General features: G+C 28.3%; 1 protein-coding gene across 2 annotated transcripts in view; it reads right to left on the reverse strand.

Moving 5' to 3' along the window:
* LOC136088756 (adhesion G-protein coupled receptor D1-like) overlaps positions 1-13,332 on the reverse strand; it is a 136,641-nt gene that overhangs the window by 122,841 nt on the left and 468 nt on the right. The window contains exon 1 of one of the 2 annotated variants that reach the window (XM_065813374.1): positions 3,296-3,516. The exons of the other annotated variant lie outside the window; for it this stretch is intronic. The gene's annotated coding sequence lies outside the window, so the exon portion shown is untranslated. Of the gene's footprint in view, positions 1-3,295; positions 3,517-13,332 lie in introns of those variants that run through there. 2 annotated transcript variants of the gene reach the window in all.

Consider the following 13,332-nt stretch of genomic DNA (forward strand, 5'->3'; position numbering starts at 1 on the left):
AAAAGAAAGTCCTGTGCTATTACTTTCAGACAACCATCAGTCTCATTTATCTGTTTAATTAATAACATTGTGTAAAGATAATGGTATAGTTTTGCTTTCCTTCCCTCCTCATTGCTCACATAAGTTACAACCTCTAGATAGATCTGTATTCGGACCATTCAAAAAATGCGTAGCTAATGCACAAGACTCATGGATGAAACAATGGCCAGGAAAAACAATGAGTATATATGATTTGCCAGGAATTGCAAAAATAGCCTTACAGCATTCTCTTACACAACAAAACATAACATCTGGTTTTAGAGTGGCAGGAATATTCCCATATGATAAGGATATATTTTCAGATGCAGATTTTGCTCCATCATTTGTTACTGATCGTCCAGAAACTCAATCTAAAGCAGGTATTGATATTAGTATATCAACTTCAATCTCAGATGCAATTCCATCTCTGGCATCATTAGAATTTTCCCCAGAAAATGTAAGACCTCTGCCAAAAGCACAACCTAGGAAAGAAATACTCACTAGATCAAAGAGAAAGTATGCAGAAATTCTTACAGATACTCCAGTAAAACAACGACTTATGGCTGAAAAAAAAGTTAGTTCTTAAAAGAGAAAGTCTAATACTTCCACATCAACAATCAAAAAGAAAAACATAAAGGTGAATTAAAATGGAATTAATGTAATTTTTTGCATTAAAAAAATTGTTTTTTAAACAAAATATTATTGTGTTTTTATATCCTAAAAACAGAAAAAAACAGAACTTAAATATCCTAAATACTCCTCTTGTCTTACTAAACAAGTCAGGTATATGTGAAGTCTAGCATAATAAATGTATTGCAACTCAAGGAAAATACAACTTTCTTTTATTGTAATTATAAAATTTTTGTTGCCAAATAGAAATTACAGATTGACTAGTAATTTTTCTGTGAACTCTACAAGGCTTATTCTTTTAAAGTAATGTGTTGCAACTTGCCCCGTTCACTGTTGCAACTTGCCCCGACGCGGGGTAAGTTGCAACAATTTTTTTTTCATTTTTGTTTCACTATTGCGGAATAACTAAGTTTTATATTATACTTATCAATGTTGGATTAACATGTCACTAAGATCTATTTTATAACCCTGAAAAAAAAATTTCAAAAATATTAAAGTTTAAGGAGATAAATGCAGTTTTTTTAATTTTGTTGCAACTAGCCCCGGTCTCCCCTACCTCTATTGAGACTGTCAAACACATGTCAAGTACATATCTCTTGATATTGTTAACGAGATGATAGAACTAATAGCAATTTATGTGCTGAGAAATTTTTTTTTCTATAATATGCGATGAAACTCGAGACATTTCAGAAGTTTTACTTGACAAGTTATTTTCATTTCAATTATATTTCAAGCTTCGCTCGGCTTATGATGTGTTTGCAATTGTAGTGCTCTACAGTCTCTCAACAAATGCCATCTGCTGAAGTAGATGCTCAAACAATTGCTTTAATAATAATGTTATCAAATGTTCATATATGCATCTATTCGGTCAGAAATTAGTTTTAAACCATTACTTGAATTTTGTGTTATACCTTACCTCATACTTGCTTGCCTCGCTGACGTTTAACTCTTTCTCGATATGATGATAATTCTCTGAACAATCACAAATGGGGATGGAATATTAGCGAGCTCATTATTACGAGGTATTTGACATTATTGAAAGTCAATTAAATGAACGGTTTCCAGATTGTTTAATCTAATTATCAATCGCTTTAGAAAAGTTATTATTGTCCACTTCAAATGGTGATACTGACATAATTTCTAAAAGTTTTAGAAATTATAAAATTTTTTTGTGCAAGGGATAAAGTTTGCGATAAATTGAAAGCTGAACTCTTTCTGTTTAAGTCTATTAAGGAAACTTATAATATTACATGTAAAATGAACATTAACAAGATAACATCAATCACAACTATAATTGATATATTGAACGACACTAAAAGAGTCTCAATAATGTTTTCTAAAATTGACAATTTGCACAGCCAAGCAATCTTTCTCTCATCTAAGAATGTTGAAGTGTTGAAGTCATATAATCGATTGACTTCTACTCAAAAGCGATTGAGTCGAGGTCAACTGATTCAAAATTTTTTACTTTGGAAAACGTTAAATCTTTTTATATTGTATATAATCTTTTAATTTTAGTCTGCGTGATTTTGAAATAATTTAATATGATGTTAAACTTTAGTAAAATAAGTTTTTGTTTGATATTCTACTTTATTGAAAATGAATGCATGTGGTTGTCTTTTAAGAATAATTGAAAATTAAAATATGTTTTAAAAAATTTACAAAATATTTTTAACCCCCACTTATTATTTCCTTTCCTATTTGAATCCTATTTTAGTAAAACTTGCCATAAATACTCCAAAAGATTCTCAGTGAACAACTTTATTTTTCCAAAATAAAATTTAAAATTAAAATTTGGAAGAACAAAGTTGTTTGCGTGGAACAATCAAGTGTTGTGCATAATGCTTAAAATAAATCATACTCGATAACGTATCGTAGGCCGTATTTATGAAAAAATTTTTCAAATATTGTAAATAAAAAAAAAACTCTGTAGATCAACTTAAAAACGAACTTTTACATTCTTCTTACTTATAGAATAAAGTATATATTTTACCTTTTAGCGTATTCATTATTTAGTCCTAATATTACTTCTCAATACTTTTTATTTGTAGTTAATAATAGCATATTATCATTATTTGCAACTTTATTTGTATTATCTTTTTGTATCTGTATTTTTGCAGATAATGAAAGCATTTGTAGTGATTACTAGAAATTCACATTTAGTAATAACAAAGTTTTTGATTACATAAAGTGTTATATAAAGAAGCAATATATATCGTCAGTTAAAATAAACTGTATTATGTAAATATTACTTATATAATTTTACTTATAAATATTACTTATGTAAACATTACTTATAAAAATATTGATGTTATATTAATTAAATAATAACTTATTAATATTATAAATAAATATTATCAATTATAAAAATTATTATTATGATTCATTATTTAGTTAAATAAATTCAAAATTACTATATTAGGTAACTATAACAACATAACTTATTTATTATAACGCGGAAGCACAATATCCACAAGACGTCTTAGAGACGTGCAACGTCGATGTGTCGACGTACAGACGTTTTACAGATATCTGTGCTCGCTATGTGTAAATATTTCAACAAAAAAATACATTCAGAAAATTTTTGTATATTTGTTATAAAAGATAAGTAACGCATAGTAATGTTTACTCTAAAAGCAATTTATACCTTTTTCAACTTTTGCAAACTGTTTTCACATTAATTGTAATAACGTTTTGTTAAAAATTATATTTTGCCCCGTTTTTTTATTAAAACATTTATTTATTTGTGAGTTTGACTTGAATTGATTTTAAGTTATCCAATTGTATTTGTTATAAATTAATTAATTTTAATTGAATCTGAATAATTGTGTTTTGAGTTTCACATCTTATTATTTTAAATCAAGGTTTTGAATTAAATTAAATTCTTTTTAATATTAAAAGTTTATAAATATTTTAGGTTTCTTTTAATAATTAAATATATACATTTTTAAATATTACTGGATCTCTCTTATATTACTGGAATATGGTCAGTGTGTTATTATTATAAATATTTTACTATCAAAAAAAAAAAAAAAAATGTATGTCTAACCGGGTATAAGCCTAAAACAAGGATTAAAAGCTAAATGCTTAATTATAAGTTAAATGGTTTTTGAAGAAAATGTAAGACTATAACTAATAAGTTCCTAACTAACTAGGTAGTAACTAGTACGTTACTACCTAGTAAGCCCGGCTAGGTTTTACTTTACAAAGAAATGTGTGATGGAAATTATAAAAAAGTAAAAACTTTGAATATAATCAGCCGTTTTTTAACTTAAAGTTTTACGAAAAAAATAAATTTAAAATATTTAAAAAAGGAATAATTTTAATTGAATTTATGATCACAAAAAATTTAACAAGAAGAGGAAGCACCTTTAATTATTGAGCACCCAGCATGCTTTGCTTTTTTTGCTTTGCAAATTTGTACTTAGTCCACCTTCCAATTACTATATAAAAGGAAATAGTTTTTATAGTTAAAGTTAATTTTTATTTTTAGTTAGTAAATATTTAAAATTTTTCAAAATGAAAATTACTAAATTGAATCTTTTCATAAAAGAGTTGTCTGAAACCATAAATCATTTAAGAGTAAGTTATAACTGTTATTCGTATATACAGCTCATTTTCAACTTATTTCACAGTAAATTTAAAGAATTATTTACTTTTAACTTTTAAAATCATTAGGTAATCTAATCTACAAAACATCAGATAACCTTTCAAATAAGTTCCCAGGTAAAAGCAATAAATTATTAAAAACTGTTCAGCAACTATAAATAGCTATAAACTCAAAATTTCAACATTTTTTTACGAGGCAATTTTTTAAAAATTTTTAACAGCATTTTTTTTTCTTATTTTCCTTTCTTTCCTTACTTGAATTTTAATAAATAAATCCGATTCATAAATCTTAAGACGTCTTTTGAACGTTCAAAAAACGTCTTAAGAACGTTAAAATTAGACGTCTTTTGAACGTTCAAAAGACGTCTAATACGTTCTAAGTACATTCAAAACGTTTCAAAGACGTTTAAATGACGTCTTTTTTACGTCCCGTGTCGCTGAGCATTGAATCGAACTAAATATAGTTTTATCACCGCCAATGGTTAAAATAAATTTTTTTTAAATAAAATCTATTTTTTTAGAAGCCATTTGCGTTATCTTCTTTAAGTTTTATATTATATAGTACACTGATTAAAGCAGTTTAACCACAATATCAGAAGTAAATTTGATTGCAGAATCAGGAAATTAATTTGGCTATGACTACGACTGTGTGAGAGAACTATAATAATGAAACTACTAAGATATAAAGATAAAGTTAAAATTCTAAAAGAAGCTCATCGTCAAAAGGGACTAAACATCTACATCAATGAAGACTATTCTCGAGAGACAGCAATTATAAGGAAGAAGTTGTTTATTGAGGCAAAACAAAGAAGAGAAAATGGAAAAAATGTCGGTATACGATGAAATTATTAAACTAAAAAACGTATCTACCAAGAAAGTTATGATTAAGTAAAATTATTAATTTTATAATTATAAAAGAAATATAGAAATTTAATAACAAAAATGACTGATAAAAAAATTAAAACAAAAACTTTTGAGATTTTTGATAAGAAAAATACACAACTTTTGAATTAAAATAATGATCCTGATATCAATCTTTTTAAGGATATTAATATTGAGTCTTGTTACTGTAATGTTGAGAAAGTATCTTGTTATATAGGCTCAACGCAACCATCATTTACGTCATTAACTTTGTCTGAAAAATTTGCAATTTAAAAAAGCAGAAAATCTTAGTCATCGTAGTGAAGAATGCGAGTCATTAACCTTAGAACTGATTAATAATAAAAACGTACACAGTATTTTTTTAACCGCAATATATAGACCATCTAGTAGTAATATAAAATTGTTTGAAAAATATTTAGAACAGTATTTAGAAACTGTAAGAAACAAACAACTATACTTAATGGGGGACTTCAATATAAACCTTTTAGACATAAAAACTGATAATAAAGTTAATAAATATTCTTTATCAAATTTGTATATTACCATTAGTTAACAAACCAAATCGTGTTACTCATCAAACTAAAACACTCATAGATAAATCTTTACTAATAGTTTTTTAAAATATAACACTCAAAGTGGGATCATAAAAACCGATGTAAGTGATCATTTTCCAATCTTTTCTACTTCTAATTCAATATGCAAAGACAAACCTGATGCGATACCAAACAAAATAATATATATATGAAAAAAGAAAATAAATAAAAATAGTATTAAAATTAAATTGGTAATAATAATAAAAAAAATGGGATGTTATAAAAGAAGTAATAGGAAAGGAAAAGATTGATCCATGTAATATCCTGCCAAACCATTTAAATATCGATAATAAAAACATTGTTATTAATGATCAAAAAAGGTTGCTAAAAGTTTTAACAATTATTTTACAAACATCGGAAACACACTAGCTTATAAAATAACTCAAAGTAAAAAGATATTTAAATCATATTTAAAAGAAGTGGACTTTGTAATGGACGAGTTTGACTGATCTTCTAATGAGCTTCGAAATGCATTTAAAAAAATGGAATCAAAAAAGAGTCCAGGCCTCGATGAAATAAGCTCTTATGTGGTTAAAGAAGTTAATGATGTTATTGAATATCCCCTGTTGTATATCTCTAACCTCTCATTAAATATTGGAGTTTTTCCTGAGCACTTAAAATTAGCTTGTGTAGTTCCGATATATAAAAGAGGAGAAAACTCTACGTTATCAAACTCTAGACCTATCTCCATACCTTCATGCTTCTTGAAAGTACTAGAGCGGATAATGTACAACAGACCTTTTTCATACCTCCAAAATCACAATATCCTTTTTAATAACCAATATGGATTTAAAAAAGACCATTCAACTGAACATGCAGTAATAAAGTTAGTTAACCAAATTTTGAATGGGTTTGACAAAAATCAATATACACTTGGAGTATTTATCGATTTGTCAAAGGCGTTCGATACAGTGGATCACGAGATCCTTCTATACAAAATTAGTAATTATGGTATAAAAAAAATCTAAAATGGTTTAGTTGCTATCTAAACAATTGGAAACAAGCTTTATATTACAATAAAACTTAAACTTCCCTTAAAAGTATTACTTGTGGCGTTTCCCAAGGATCTATTCTAGGTCCTTCGCTTTTTCTTGTCTATATTTTATTCTTGTCTATATTTTATTCTTTTTGCAGATGACACCCAAGCTTTCTACACCCACTCAAATATTAAAACTATTTTTAACACAGTAAATCAGGAGCTTGAAGAGCTAAGCGATTAGTTGAAGGCCAACAAACTTTCCTTGAACATTGAAAATAGCAAATACATTCTTTTCACAAAACCATCAAGTAAGACACATTACCATTTAAACTTCCAGATATTTTAGAAATATATATACAGTTAAACGCATTTAAAAAAAAAATGGATCTACTTGTATTTATATTTAAAACGATACATTTACTTGGCTATTTTACTTATACGAGTTTTTATATTTATATATATTTAAATATCTTATAATTTGTGTTTATCTTATATTTAATTAATATTGATTGTAAAATATAATTGAAATTAACAGGGCAAGATGATAAAACCATCGTTTTCTGCTTGCTCCAGACAATTTGTCACATTAACAATTTTTTCAAAAAGTTTTATATTGACGAAAAAACGAAATATCTATCTATCTATTATATACCTATTTTGCAACAATATCTTTAATATATAATATATATATATATATATATATATATATATATATTCAGTGGCGTAGGAAGGTTTTTAAATGTTTGAAAAAACCAACTTTTAAACAAAAAAATTATTCCAAGTTTTTTTACGTTCATATGTATGACGAAAAGATTCTTCACAAAAAAAATTACTGCGAATGGAGAATGGGAACAAGAAACCCTAAAATCTTAGTAACTATTACAGTAATTTATTCTTTGATTATTATTATTTGAATGGGTGTAGAAAGCTTGGGTGTAGAAAGTGGGTGTAGAAAGCTTGGGTATCATCTGCAAAAAGAATAAAATATAGACAAGAATAAAATATAGACAAGAAAAAGCGAAAGACCTAGAATAGATCCTTGGAGAACGCCACAAGTAATACTTTTAAGGGAAGTGTAAGTTTTATTGTAATATAAATCAGTGACGAATCCATTAATTTTTGGTGTGGAGGGGGGGGGGGGGTGAATGTTGAAATATTTTAGTATTTTGTATCACATTTTTTTTGTTGTTGTTGTTAACTGTTATTTAGGCGCACCAAGAAGACCTAACAGTCTTGTCACAGAGCACCGCGGAAGTGCATTTAACCTGGAAGTTCACGCCTCCTTCCTTACCGTGACGCAAAAGTATGTCCATGGGTAGTTTTGAACCTGGATCTCTTGCTTATAAAGCGCTCTAACCACTGCGCCACGGCCGCAAACATTTACGTCTCCTAAAAAAAAACTAAGGCCCTCGATTTCTAAGATATTTTTAGGACTTTCAGATTCTGGTAGGAGGGAAGGAAAGCAAATCCCCTCCCTCCTTTCCCCTGGATCTGTCACTGATATATATGTAAAAGCAACTAACTTTAAATTTTCAGGTTACTCTCCTCAACAAATACTTGAGAGATTATTTTAATACAATATTTTTTTAAAATAATTATATTAAACGAAAAATAAACTATTTTTTTGCTTCCGTCGCTTTAATCCACCTTTTTTGATAGAAAACATTTTATCAAAAAATTTTGCTACTGTGTCTTTGTGCTTTGTTGCTCATACAATTGTGTATGAGCAACAAAGCTCGGAAATCATTAATATTGCCAGCTTATAAGATAAAAAGGCTAAATGGAGGTAAAGAGATGAGCCCGAATTTGATGTTTTTGGTTAAAAATGTTGTGTATTTGTGAAAAGATATGCAAAAGAAAGGTGTGCAGAAGAATGTTTACTATAAACGTTATAATATGGAGGTCAATCGGTAAATATTTGAGGATGTTTTGGTAAAGGAAATGTTGAGAGCCTACACAGAAATATGGGAATAATGAAATTAAGAATTTTTCAAAACATTTTGTAACATGCCGTCTGATAAAAGATTATTTTCGAGGCAATTTTTATGTATGATCCAAAACATTCCAAAACGATCACAGTTTTTTTATTTCCATTGGAATATATTTTTCTTTTTTTGTATATCCAAGTTTATCCAAAAAATCATTTCATTAAAAAAAAATATGGAGCTACATTGGGATGAAAAGGAATGAGTTACTTTTATATCCAACTTGTTATCTTTATTAATAATTTGTGAAAATTTTACTAAAACTATTTTTAAATCCTAAAATAATTATTTTTTCCTTAAACTACTCCTTTGGGTGTTACTTCTTTGTTGTGAAAGAAACTCCCCTTGAAAAAGAAAAACTACAATATAAAATTTAGATGTGTTTTGGGTAGGAGTTCTTGAACCTCGAAAAGCATTCGTTATAATTATGGTTTCACAATAAAATTACTTAGTTTTGGTCTATAAAGTAAACTAGTTTAGCTTTTGGAAAAACATCTTGCTTAAAAAGTTATATAATATCATTTTTATTGAGAAAATCATAACGTGGAAAACCGTCCAGTATGATAACCATCCATTATGACATAAAAACACTATAGTTTTTAAAACCGATCAAGCTTATAATAGAATTAACTTAAAATAATATTTCTTATTTAACCCATCATACAAAATTATTCGTGTGAGTGTGTGAGTGTGTGTGTGTGTGTGTTTGAGTGTGTGTTAATTTATGTGTGTTTCTAGTATAATTAAATTATTATTTTTTGTCTAGATTATTGTTATTAATTTTACAATTATTAGCATTATCATTATTATTATTGTTATTATTGCTACTTCCACTCTTATAATTAATTCAATAACGGCTGTTATTGGTTACTATTACATTATTAATAATGTTATTGTTATTAACTCCAGCAGGATTTTTACTTAATATTGGTGCATGTATTTGTAAGTAATGTTTAGTATTTGTAAAAGATCCATGAAGTGTAATAACTAGTAGAAATATTTTGATTGATTATTATTATTTGTCATTATTATTATTATTGAAAATCTATAAAAAAAAAAATGTATATTATATCTATAAAACATACATATGTATATTATATCTATTACATATGTATATTATATCTATAATGAAATTGTATTATCTATTATAAATTTTATTATTATATATTGTAAAGTATTATATATTATAAATTGTACTATATTTATAATGAAATGTATATTATATCTATAATGAAATTGTTATAATATTATAACTAAAGATGTTCAATATTAAAAAATTATGAATTTCTTTAAAACTTTTTATAAACGTCATTTAAACATAATAAAGTAGGGCTTAATTATACGGCATATACAGTATCGGACAAAACGAATGCAACCAAATAATGCTAATTTAGTTTCTTTATATAAAAGTGCTGCATTTTTCAATAAAGAGAGAAATAACTATGTAACTGTTTAGAGACAAAGTTCTTCAAGTTTTATTCATCAAAAAGTTCATTATTTGTACACGAAAATTAATAAATTAATCAAAAGTATTAAAAAAAGTTGATTTCCTTCTGGACAAAACAAGTGCAACTTGACAAAATGTTGACCAAGCTGTATTTCGCTATCAATATTTCGTGGCAAATCTTTTGTTGTCAATCACAGCCTTGCATCTTCGAGGCAGAGATTCGATCAGGTGATCAATGAAACTTTGTGAAATCGCTGCCCAGGCCTTTTGGATTTGTTTAAACAGTTGATCCTTATTACGAACACCTTCACGATTAACTCTGCGGTTGACGATCTCCCACAGGTTCTTTATAGGGTTGAGATCCGGAGATTGAGGCGGTCAATCCATCACCGGTAGGTGGTTGTCTTGAAACCACTGCTTGACTACTTTTGCAGTGTGTATCGGATCGTTGTCTTGCTGAAAAACTTATTTTATTGGCATATTCCATTCAGCATGAGGTAACATAACATCTTTCAGGATATTTTTATACATGAAACGGTCCATTATTCCATCGTTTCGATGTATTGGACCTAGACCGTTAGCAGAAAAACACCCCCAGACCATTACATTGCCTCCACCATGCTTCACGGTCTTATGGCAGTAACGTAAATCGAGGCGTTTTCCGGCCGGTTGACGTACACGGCAAATGCCATCGCTCCCAATGATGTTGAACTTCGATTCATTACTGAACAGGACAGTTCGCCATTTCTGCACATTCCAGTCAATATGAGATGTAGCAAATAGGAGTCTTTTCTTCTGGTTTTTTAGTGAAATCAGCGGTTTCTTTGCAGGGCGTCGAGAAAACAATCCGGCTTCAACAGCACGTCGTCTGATTGTTTGGTCCATTGCAGGCAGCTCTAATTGCTTTTGTATCTCAACTGATTATATCCAGGGATCCTTCTTGACGGATCTGGCGATCATAGAATCCTCTCTAGAAGTGGAACGCCATAAAAATAATAAAAATTAATAATAACGCTTCTCAAGGCTTACCGTGTTACATTTACCTTGTGATGATACAATAATGCTCTGTGGAACACAACGTCTTGGTTGGATGTGGACTGTATTGATGTAATGAAACACTTGTTGTATTTCACTTCTTGTATTGATGTTCTTTGATAAAACACTTTGATAAAACTCACTTCGATAAACTGTCTTGATAATACTGACTGATTGACTTCCATATACTGACTGAATTACATGTCAATTTACATGTTTCTTATATAGTAAAATGAACCTTTGTGAACCTGTTCTGAAAGATTCTAGATGCTTCTTTTCGATGCTTTTGGAAGCTTCTGAATGCGTCTGGATGCTTCTGAATGGTTCTGGATATTTCTGGATACTACTGGATGCTTCCAGATGCTTCTTCTGGAAACATCTGGAAGCTTCTGCATGCTTCTGGAAACTCCTGGATACTTCCTTTAATTATTTAAAAACTTCCGTGACGTTGACACGGACCAGACTTAAGAAAATGAAACAAACCAAAAAAGTTGCACTTGTTTTGTCCGCTGCAAAATGGCACTTGTCAACAAAATACTGCCTGGGTGCTGTCACCTGTCAGCTGATTGCTCATGTCATGGCATGCTATGACTCCAGACTCCTGAACTGTTTGCTGTGGTAGTATAGTTCGTTTCGTTTTTAAGACATGTAAAATTAGGAACACTTTTTAGCAATGTTCGATGTTGGCTGCAAATGTTTTGTCCAATACTGTAGCGTTAAACAAAATTCCACCAAGGTTTTTTTTTACTAGACTTGCACGATTAACAAATCGTTTAAGTCTAGTAAAAAGTGACTTTTCATCCCGCTTCAGAATCAAAAAATAATTAGTTAACGTTTCTTTTTTTCAGAAGCTGGTGTAACTTCCAATTTTTAAAATCTATTGCTGCCAGTATACACATATACCTGTCTGTTAAATTTCTTAACGTCTGAAATATTTCTTAACGAAATTTAAGCATGCTTTTTATTTTATTTATATATAGTTTTTTTATTTGTTTAGGTGCTCCAAAAGTCATAAAGGTGATATGTCGGAGCACCACGGATTAGCATTTAACCAGAATATCCACGTCTCCTTCCTTACAAATGATAAATATATGGCTAATGCCATTATGTTTAATTAAAGACAATAAGTAATATTGTGATGGTTTATTTGTATGCTTGTTTTAAAAATAAACTATGATTTCGATGAGTTTATTTTAATTAGTTAGATTTAAAGTTAAATGATGATTTTGATAAGTTTACTTGTATTTTCGATTTAATCTTTTTTACAATATAACTAATATTCTGATTTTAGTTTTTTACAATTTTAGTGCCAAAATTACTATTTTATAGTATAACAATTTTAGAGAAAAAAAAATACTTTTTTTGAAACTATGAAAAAAAAAAAAAAAAATGAGTGAGCGGATTAGCTGTTAAAAATAATGAGAAAAGATAAAAGATAATCTCAACCTATCTCATCTATTTATCTCAACCTATCTCATCTATTTATCTCAACCTATCTCATCTATTTATCTCAACCTATCTCATCTATTTATCTCAACCTATCTCATCTATTTATCTCAACCTATCTCATCTATTTATCTCAACCTATCAAATCTATTTATCTCAACCTATCTCATCTATTTATCTCAACCTATCTCATCTATTTATCTCAACCTATCAAATCTATTTATCTCAACCTATCTCATCTATTTATCTCAACCTATCAATTCTATTTATCTCAACCTATCTCATCTATTTATCTCAACCTATCAAATCTATTTATCTCAACCTATCAAATCTATTTATCTCAACCTATCTCATCTATTTATCTCAACCTATCAAATCTAATATTCTTATTTAAACTGTAAATATATTTTAATTTTAATTTAAAACAAATTTTAATAAACTGAAAAATTTTAATAAGAAAATTAAAACTCAAAAAATTTAAGTTTTAATTATTGGATGAAATTTGCCATCAAATGTAATATATTTTCTTTTCTAGATATTTGTTTCTTGTTTTTCATAGCATAACCAAAACAACTTTTTATGTTAGTAAGTTTGTAAGTTTCTTACTTATTAGAGCCACTTTTTATCCAAATTTATTGAATGGAGCTCGCTAAGGTGCATTTGTTGAAATGAATATGACGTTCATGTTGTTGAAGAAAAACTCTAAAA

Source organism: Hydra vulgaris, chromosome 12 (genome assembly GCF_038396675.1).
Source record: "Hydra vulgaris chromosome 12, alternate assembly HydraT2T_AEP".
NCBI classification, from domain to species: Eukaryota; Metazoa; Cnidaria; class Hydrozoa; order Anthoathecata; family Hydridae; genus Hydra; species Hydra vulgaris.